The 10,595-nt window shown below is 40.6% G+C and overlaps 1 long non-coding RNA gene across 2 annotated transcripts; it reads right to left on the bottom strand.

Moving 5' to 3' along the window:
• Positions 1-1,550: 1,550 nt before the first annotated feature.
• On the bottom strand, positions 1,551-6,103 carry LOC123992528. Of its 2 annotated transcripts, none has more exons than XR_006831263.1 (3): positions 6,029-6,103; positions 3,258-3,332; positions 1,551-2,397 (listed from the first exon to the last, which is right to left on the bottom strand). It is a non-coding gene; the product is annotated as an uncharacterized LOC123992528 (long non-coding RNA). The 2 variants fall into 2 exon arrangements; XR_006831264.1 differs by lacking the exon at positions 6,029-6,103 and adding an exon at positions 5,869-5,958.
• Between the last annotated feature and the right edge of the window lie 4,492 nt (positions 6,104-10,595).

A 10,595-nucleotide genomic window follows, 5' to 3' on the forward strand; every position in this document is an offset into this window, starting at 1 on the left:
CTGCCGAGGCAATGGTTAACCTCTGCAGTCGACCCTCTACTTTTTCGAACATTCTGTTAAAAATCGCGCAACATTTCAGCACCCTGCTACTCAGGCCAGGAATATAGTATATGCATATGATTAGTATGTGTGGATAGAAAACACTCAGACGTTTATAAAACTGGTTAAATCACGGCTGTGACTATAATAGAACGTAGAACGTTTCATCGAAAAGTGCAAGAAAATCTGATCACTGAAAATGGAAATAAATATCCATGCGCCACTTCCAGGAATTGTTCAAAGTGAACCGAATTACATGAGACCGAGGTTTCAGTGCCTACAGCTTCCACACGATGTCTAGAGTCTTGTCATTTGATACAGCTTTGATTCTTGGTCAAACCGAATCAAGGGAACCGATTCCCTCCGGTCTCCGACCGGATGTTTTGGTCGAGCTCTCTCCAGACATCTTTTCGAGACGGACAGCTATAGAATTGACATCGCCTCCTGATGAATTTTATTGCTTATTAACGTGTACTAATACCTAAAGTTGCATTACAAAAGTATGCCGAAGTGTTTTGTGAAAGTTTATCGTCGACTTTTTGAATTTAAAAAAATGACGTTACGTTATGAAACGCTATTTTTTCCGTTTATCAGTCTTCATAGATCGATATCTAGGCTATATATGGACCGATTTAATCGAAAAAAGACCCAATAGTGATTATGGGACATCTAGGAGTGCCAACAAAGAAGATGGTCAAAGGTAATGAATGTTTTATATTTTATTTGTGCGGTTTGTGTAGCGACGACTATGCTAATTATTTTGTTTACATCCCCTGCGGGTCTTTTGGGGTGTTACATGCTATCAGATAATAGCTTCTCATGCTTTCGCCGAAAAGCATTTTAAAAATCTGACTTGTTGCCTGGATTCACAACGAGTGTAGCTTTAATTCAATACCCTGCATGTGTATTTTAATGAACGTTTGAGTTTTAACTAATACTATTAGCATTTAGCATAGGGCATTTGCATTTCCAGAGCTCTAGATGGGACGCCTGCGTGCCAGGTAGGAGCAAGAGGTTAAATAACGAGCATTTTCAAGAGCAACTTTAGCAACGGTGGTTTGGGAAACAGCTTAGAATTAACAAGGCTCCTACCAAGGTTGTAACGAACTTAGATGCAATTGGGAAACTGGGCCCAGTACAATAGGATGTTGTTATACACCCTGACGACTTTATGTGGCGGACGTTAAAATTGGCACATCATCTTGTCTATTTATTTTTCTCCATTTTGTCAGACATTTTACCAATGGATAAGGTTCAAAAAGATCTCCTGAACTCACTGAATATTTAATTAAGAATGAACCCATCCAAACTGTCAGTGTTTTTGAGTAAGTCTAGATAAAACAACACTCTGAACAACCTTTGAAGGAAGAAGTCGCTGCATCTTTGTGGCTCAAAACGTAATATTTTAAATTACTTTTCTGGATTCTAGGACAGTACCCGAGAGTAAATGAAGGTCATCCTATTCACTCTAAAAATATACCTGGTGGCTCAAGGCAAAGATGCACCTTATTTTAGAGGAGATGGAAAGTACATTATTATACAGAGAACACTGAGGACCAAATGACAGTTAGTCTGAAAATGTCTAATGAATTGCATTGGCATACTGAAGTTCAACAGTTCAAAAACAATGTCTACAGATAATCAGTCATTTAAAAAAAACACTAAACTAAGTTAACACCATAGAAAAATAACATGGAGGCATGAGAAGTTCATACATTATAATCCAGGCTTTTCCATAAACAAATCACAAAAAAAGGTCAGAAATATTGTGGATATGAAAACTTTAAAAAGAGGAAATACAACTTGCAAGAGCAGTCCATGAGAAAACAGGGCTGGTTTGGGATTCAGCATAGGTATACAGTGGAGTTAATTCTCACTAAATTCCGTCACCGTCAAGATAATTCCTGCTTCATTTCATAGAGAGGCTCTGTCCCAATTAACGCTCATAACTCCCAAAGTGTGCACTTGTTCACCTCCCAGCACTAATTTAGAGGGAATTACTGCTGAATGGAATAAGAAATATGTTGGAAATTACCACTAGCCCATGCCTCCGCCAATCCAATGGTTTTAGTGAAAGAGTACACACACAGATTATTGGGACACACCCCTAGTGTGCATTTCATAGCAGGGAGGTAATTCTCATTTACAGGTTATAACATCTATTTTACACACTGAAGGTAGTGTGCCCATCATTGTTGTCTTACACCTGGCACTGTTCCCACAGTTCCACACAGACCCTGTCCCCATTATTCAGATTCAAAATGTCCGCACTGTCACCATCAGCACCCTTGTGGTCATTGTAGACAAACGTACATAATGTGAAGTAGTAGACTCCCTTCCCTGGATCTGTGAAGGTACCTGTAACAGAGGAGAAAGTATTATGACAAAATACAATAATTGTCTAATGCTAATTCCTATTAGCTAAAGGTAATAGCCTAATACTAATTGCTTCCTCCAGCTCAGTCCAACACACACACAAAGAGTTAATTCTACACACAGTATGTTTTTCATGTCAGTATTAATATTGAAATGTAATTTGCACATGCACTGTGCACTGAATGTGGTTCCGGTCACTTATGACTGGTCCCAGCAGCGCAGCCTCTGCATTCAGATTTACCATTTATGAATGGGTCCCGGCAGCATAGCCTAAGCATTTAGATTTACCACTCCCTGGGAAGTTTCACTTGAACAACCCTCCAAGTCACAATTACAAGTGGCAACCTGAGAATACTGTTGCCTGAGTTGCCAAGATGTGATGTTTCACCACTGACATTTACACCAAAAGATGACAATTCAGTTTGACAACCACCTTATCAATATGGATACTGTAGTTGGTTTGACCATATTGTATATGTTAAGCAAGCTAGCTAAGTGTATTGTTAGCAACATTAGCTTCCTTGTCAAGCTAGCTAAAATCTTATTGATTGAACAATTGTTCTGACCAAAGACCATATGAATGAAAGTCGTATTTCTGACTACGAAATAGGAAGTTCCACTGAGCACTTGAACGCAGCATAACTTCTGTGCCATGCAGTTTAACATCGATAAATGTGAATACAAAGTATATCTTGAGATTGAGCAAAATGTAGGGAACATTTAAGTGCAGTGTTAATATCTGTAAGTAACATTTTCATTAATATGTTAATTTCTCAACATACATTATATACATATCACATGTAATATAATAATGCTAAAGTCTTCTGACTTTTATTTTGTACCTTCAATCACTTTCTTCATTTCGATCACTTCAGTTTGAAATTCAACCTCTTTGGCAGTCAATTAAACTTTGATTTCTGTGAATATTAACAAAGCATACATTCAGATTATTTAGCATTATAAGACTTAAATATTCTATATCGTATCTCATTTTAAAGTATGCTGAAGTAAAATTATTATTCGGAAAAGCAATTAGCCAATGTTGCAGGCTAGCTAGACAACCTGATTACTACCACATAGATTTCACCTTCAGCCATCTAACCTTTATATTGTGCAGTATCTTCATCCACTTCCTTCAGTTTAACTACTTCCGCTTAAAAAGTCAAACTCGTATGCAGCAAATGTAACATTTTGAATTATGTGAATTGAACAAGCATATGTTTTAAAGTAACTGTCTAGTGTATATGAGCATTTAAATATTCTGTTAATATTGTTGACTCATCATATACTCGTATGTGGCCAAAGCATAAATTGGAGAGAAAAGAAAACTTCAAAAACAATCAAACTTGCATCTCAAACAGACAGTTTCAAAAATGCTTGCCATTTCATCATAGAGGAAGACATCACCCTGAGGAGGATGAGCTGGCCAATCAGCGGTCTACTTGCATTCATATTTTTTTTAAGACTGGTATATGCCCACACCATTCAATTTGGGTATGCCAACACCATTCCAACACTGAAAAACTGCCTTTCAGCATACTTAAGTATTTTTGGAAGGAAAACTACTTCATTCGTATTGTAATTAATTACGGGACATATTTCATAGAAATCTGCAAACACTCTACAGTTACTTTAAAATGAGATGTGATAAAGTAAAGCATGTCGAAATAAACAAAATATTCAGGAAGGCACCTAGCCAACGCAACTAAGGTTCTATATCTTCATTGTCTTTCAGTTTGCGCATTCCTTTCTGTGGCAAAGAAATTGGCCCCCAAAGCTCTGTTGCGCCGAAGAGTTTAGCTGAGCCTCCAAGTGTCTCAGTTTGTCTACTTCAGCGATCAGGCCTCACTGGCATGGGTGAACAGGGGAAATCTTTGGAGTTTCTCGGCAGTTGGCATCCGATATGTTGTTTCACTGCCCCCAACTGGACTATAACACAAATCCATTATACATTGTGATACAAAATGGGGAAAACACAAAAATACAAAATAAAAGACCCTTCCAGCTAACCCTACACGAATTAAAAACCCACTATTTACTGACAAAAAATAAACATGTAGAAAGTGTTGGTCACATGTTTTTTGAGCTGAAATAAAAGATGACAAAAATTGTACATACGCACAAAAAACATATTAAACAAATTGTGCACAAATTTGTTTACATCCCCATTAGTGAGCATTTCTCCTTTGTCAAGCTAATCCATCCACCTGACAAGAAGCTGATTAAACAGCATGATTGTTACACAGGTGCACCTGGTGCTGGGGACAATAAAATGGCACTAAAATATGCAGTTGTCACAACACAACACCACAGATGTCTCAAGTTCAGGGAGCATGCAATTGGCATGCTGACTGCAGAAATGTCCACCAAGAGCTGTTAATTTAATGTTAATTTCTCTACCATAAGCCACCTCCAATGTCATTTTAGAGAATTTGGCAGTACGTCCAACCAGCCTCACAACCGCAGACCACATGTAACCATGCCAGCCCAGGACCTCCACATCCGGCTTCTTCACCTGGGAGATCGTCTGAGACTAGCCACCCGGACAGCTGATGAAACAGAGGAGTATTTTTGTCTGTAATAAAGCCCTTTTGTGGGGAAAAACATCCTGATTGGCTGGGCCTGGCTCCCCAGTGGGTGCCCCACCTCAACCTGCCTCTCTCGCACCAGACACTCCCAATCCCCAGCAACACGAGCACCCCTACAGTTGACAACTTTATCCACCGAAACTACACAATCCTCTAGCCCATGCCCTGTTGAACACTTCCCACATCTTGGAATCTCGCTCCTACAAACTGCTGCAACATGACCATAAACATTGCACCCGAAACAGTGCGGTGGATTCTGCACAAAAGCTCTAACAGGATAACTGATATATCCTAACATAACTTTGTCGGGTAAAGACGCAAAAGGACTGACAGTGACTCCTCTGCATCGCACCAAACGGCAGGCATCACAAACACTAGGAATCTAGGAATCTTCAACTTCAATTATTCCACCTCCACACTTAATGCTACCACATACATCACTCCTTTCAATGGGGCCCTTCTCCTAAGAGCAAATCAAGAAACAGATCTTGACCCAAGTTGTGTGACACAGAGCACCCACTCCCTCTGATCAGTAGAAACAAATATCCCAAGTTCACTACAGGTTATCTTCACTGACTCAACTGCACCCAATGCCTTGATCACCCACCCTGAAACTACAAATGGATCCATTTCCTCCAAAAATGACACTCTACTGGACCAGATTCTTCTTTATCAAGTCCATTGATACCTGGCTCGGGTTCCAAGCTCTTCACCACACCTTCCACCTCACTTAGCGTACTCATTCACTGCCATTTCACCTCAATAACTCGATCTGGCGCACAGCTCACTCAGATTCGAATTTCACAACACTCTTCAACACCCCAGCTCCATTTTTATCACTATCTCCCTTCATTTCAAATCCCACCTCTGCTTTCCGCATTCTGTTCAATCTCTTCTTTCCCTCCTCCCTTCCTCCTCAAAAATCCACCTTTCTGTGTCCCTGCCCCAATATTCCTCTTCTCATGACTTTGCTTGTGGCCAGGAGGCATCACGACTTAACTCCATCTCATAATAGTCCTGCTCACCTCAGAAACATGTATTTTCCGGGCACCAACATTTTGAGAGCATGTTCAGTACCTTCTGAGCAAAAGGAAATCTTGGAGTTCTGTAACAAGATGGAGGTGCCTCAATTAAATTAAATATGATAGCAATGAGATTGTGAGCTTGCTATTGGTCAGTTTGAACTAATTGGTTGTGTTTGTGTTAATTGATTGCAGGTGTGATCGTGACCGGCACTTCCAGAGGTGCGTTCAGTTCACTTAAATGTTTGCTACGTTGCGTCATGGTTTGTCCTGAATGACACGTTTCTTCTAAACGTTCATGTATGTTGTTGAACAGACTTTGATGTATGTTTGCTCCCGTTTGGTGGGTGTGGCTTGAAGCAATGAGTGACGTATATAAAGGGCAGTGGAAAAGCTGACAGCATTCCCTAACCCCTCCCTGTTTTTCCAACTAGTCGTTCAGTAAAGTACAGTTTTTGTTCAATTGAACTATCCAGAATGAAAAAACATAATGAATGCAACCTTGTTATCTTAAAGGGGGAGCTTCTATTGGACAAATTCAGGTAGGTCCTTCCCTGTTCTGTCTGCTCGGTTTGGTTCTTAAATGGTAAATGATTTCCGTTGCTAGACGTAATGAACACACCCCTGGGTTTTTAGCCTGCTCATTATAGGGCCAATCAGCAGTAGAAGCAACTGTAGAGGTGAACATAGGCCTGAAATCGTGGAGTTCCCTGTTAGAGTGAAGGAGAATAAGGTGGCATGGGTAAGGAGTGCCCAGCGTGTCTCCTATCTGGAGGTGGTGAGAAAACGAAGGAACGAGTGGCGGGGAAGAAGCAATGGTAGAGTGAAACGTTTCTCATTAACCGATGGATAGTGTAATGCTACATGTTAAAAAGGTGGACTTTGTATTATTTATTGCAATGGTAAACAATTGGTCCAGTGTTGTCTGTCATTGTAAATACAAATTTGTACTTAACTGACTTGCCTAGTTAAATAAAGGTTACATTTAAAATATGTTTAAAAAAAAAATATATATATATATACAGCAAAAAAAAGTGAAGTTTAAAAAAAATAGAATCATTGTGAATGCCGTTTAACGTTTTTTGGGGTCTTTGTGATTTCACAGCCGAGGCGGTGCAAGAAATCCTGAATGTAGCCCCATCATAGGCTTTTGGAGTGAAACAATTTTAGTTTCTTCTTCAATACCCAGTCCAGCGGGTGGTGGTAATGCACCATTAACATCCAACTGCCGTTAAACCCCATTGAAGAAACAGCAATAACAAAGCAGCCCCCCATCCCTTTTTAAATGTAAAAAGCATTAATTGAACCACTCAATTTCATAGACAGAACTATGGCTGCAAGGATGGACCATCCATGATATTAAAATGATAGTTAACTATACTGGACTCGCTAAATGTACAGTAGACCTTATCCAGCTAGCTAAACACTCATTCAAATAACTCAGGGAGAAACAGGGTGTCATTTTGGAAGTTTACTTGAATCACAGTGTGAAACTGCAACAAACACAAAAGTACATGTGTTCAGTTACAGTAGTATAGAGCACAGAATGTCTTACACAATAACTGCATAAATGTATGAAATAAGGAATAAGAGTACTCGAATATAAAATATAAAATAAAGTTACTAGAATGCAACTGTATGCTTGATATTGCTAAGCTAGTTGTCCCTAGGGACAAATGGCACTGAAGCTAATGCAAAGTAGCTAACGGCTAAGTCAATTCTTCATCTTTTACAGAAACATGAAAATTATATGTGATTAACATTTATCTTGTGGTCATTTATGAATGTACTTACAGACATTGCATTTTACAAAGTTTATAAAGAAGGATGTTGAAGGATTGTAATTATTCTGTCACACTTGCACATCTTACACATTGATAAACAACTAACAGGTCCAGAACATTAAACATGGTTTGAGGCTTTATAGTGTTTATTTACAAACATTTTATCTTTATTTAACTAGGCAAGTCAGTTAAGAACAAATTCTTATTTTCAATGATGGCAGTGGGTTAAGGAACAGTGGGTTGTTCAGGGCAGGACAGACTTTTACCTTGTCATCTCGGGGATTCGATCTGGCAACCTTTCAGTTACTAGTCCAATGCTCTAACCCCTAGGCTACCTGCCGCCCCATTTGAGTAAAACAAGCTTACATTTTGGGTTCTGATGCGTTACGACAGTGGAACTATACTCGAGGCATTTCTAAGTTATATTCTTCAATAATCAATGGGTACATATCATTAATTTTATAAGTCAAAAAATGTATGTAGCAAATGCTGATTGCCCCAATTAAGAAACACTAGTGGCCATGGGTGAAGCCAAACGTCAGTTGCCTTGGGGTTTGTACTTTGATGTGGGCGTTTCTTGGGTTTGTCAATGAGGGGACTCAATTATCTTTGTGTCTGACTGTGACCCCCGTCCTGGACAAGACCAGGAACGAACTGCCCAGGGAAACACCATCCCCTCTAAAAAACATTTCTAAAACAGAAGCAAAGAGAACAAAACAGGGAGGGACTTACTTGAATTTGTCTGTTTGCGTCAGTTTTTTCACCCCTGGCTCACTCCCGGGATGCAGCCCGGTTCCAAAACTAACGCTGTCAATGCCAACCTGCTCCTCCACCCATCTGTCAGAACCTTGCCCGCAGCTGCCCACTCAATCACAACAAACCTCATGCAGGTTCAATAACTACAGTCAGATGTATGGTGATGTAACGGATGTGAAACGGCTAGCTTAGTTAGCGGTGTGCGCTAAATAGCGTTTCAATCGGTTACGTCACTTGCTCTGAGACCTTGAAGTAGTGTTTCCCCTTGCTCTGCAAGGGCCGCGGCTTTTGTGGAGCGATGGGTAACGATGCTTCGAGGGTGACTGTTGTCGTTGTGCGCAGAAGGTCCCAGGTTCGCGCCCGGGTATGGGCGAGGGGACGGTTTAAAATGATACTGTTACAGTGAGAGGCAGCGGGAAACTTTGAATCTGTCAGTAGCCTACAGAGTTATTTGAGAACAGTGCAATTGCTGAACTTGTGTAGATATTCTAAACATACGGTTTGTGCGTAAGAACAGCCCTTAGCCGAGGTATACTGGCCATATACCACACACCCTCAGTCCTTAATGCTTAAGTAGCTACTTGCTATACTCCCCAAAACCAGTCACAGGTGTAATGGTTTACAGCCATCATAAGTGATATCAATGGATGTAATCCATTCCTGGCCATCTGGCAATATTGTTGAAATGCATTTGACATTTTCACCAACTTTATGGAAGCCCATTTTCACTTGTACTTGCTGAGCGAATTGTGCATTGCACCACATGCTGCTGGTGTAGACTTGACAAAATGTTCCACATGGCAGGGGGCAGGGCAATCCGTGTTGCCTCTGGGAAATCGGGCATGATTGGAAATAGCGGACACATATAAGTATCCATACCCAACCCTCAGAACAACTGTACCCTTAATTGGTGAAATATGATGAGGGAAGATGGCGGTTTTCTGTTTGAATCAGAGTAGAGAGGAGAGTGAGTAGGAGTGGATTACAGTGGAATATACACGTAGAAATAAGATAAGTAAAGTGGTAGTAGAATCTAGTAAATCCAAGCCTAGTTTTGATTATTTTGTTTTTGTTGTCGGAGTTAGGGTTTTAGATCGATGGAGTTTCCTTCGAGATCCGTTTTGAAGTCTATGAAAATCGTCAGTGAGAATAACGACGTTCGCTTATTTAGTTTTTTTGTGTATCTAGGGAACAGAAGGAGATTTCTCTGTGCCTCAAGAAGGTATCAGGTGTGTGTGTGTGTGTGTGTGTGTGTGTGTGTGTGTGTGTGTGTGTGTGTGTGTGTGTGTGTGTGTGTGTGTGTGTGTGTGTGTGTGTGTGTGTGTGTGTGTGTGTGTGTGTGTGTGTGTGTGTGTGTGTGTGTGTGTGTGTGTGTGTGTGTCTTCGAAGCAGGGCACCTATCAAGGGTGTTATCTCTGGGGTGGCACTAAAAGTGAATGCAAAGTATATACATGAAGAATTGGTTCAAATGGTTGGTGCACAATGACTGACCTGCATGGTGGATGGAGTGAGGAAGCCCACTCCATCCATTTTGTTTTTTTGAAGAAGAGTCCCTCCCTTCTCAGGTGTATTTGGGTTTTCTGTGAGAGCCTTCATGTCCAAACCCATGCAGTGTGATGAATGCAAATTATTTGGCCATGTGTCAAGTGTGTGTAGACGGGAGGAGTATCGAATGCCAGCTGAGCCTAAATACTGCAATTGTGGTGGTGAACATGCACTCAAATTCCTCAAGTGCCCTTTTAGAGTGAAGGAGGCAGAGGTGGCCAGATGAAGGGCTGTCCAGCATGTCTACTATCTGGAGGCCGTGGGAAGAACGGAAGGAGTGAAGTTGAAGAAGTAATGACAGTAGTAGTAGAGATACCAGATAATATTCCTTGACAACAGAGGGATCCTGACATGTGGCATGTTAAGAAGATGGACTTTGTAACTTTCATTGCATCGGTTGTCAACCGCACAGCTCAAACAGAGAAAATCAGAGAAAATAGGCATTGTTGTGTGTGCGTCTGTGTTTTTTTGGGGACGTTACAAGA

This window comes from Oncorhynchus gorbuscha, linkage group LG13, assembly GCF_021184085.1.
Source record: "Oncorhynchus gorbuscha isolate QuinsamMale2020 ecotype Even-year linkage group LG13, OgorEven_v1.0, whole genome shotgun sequence".
Classification (NCBI taxonomy): Eukaryota; Metazoa; Chordata; class Actinopteri; order Salmoniformes; family Salmonidae; genus Oncorhynchus; species Oncorhynchus gorbuscha.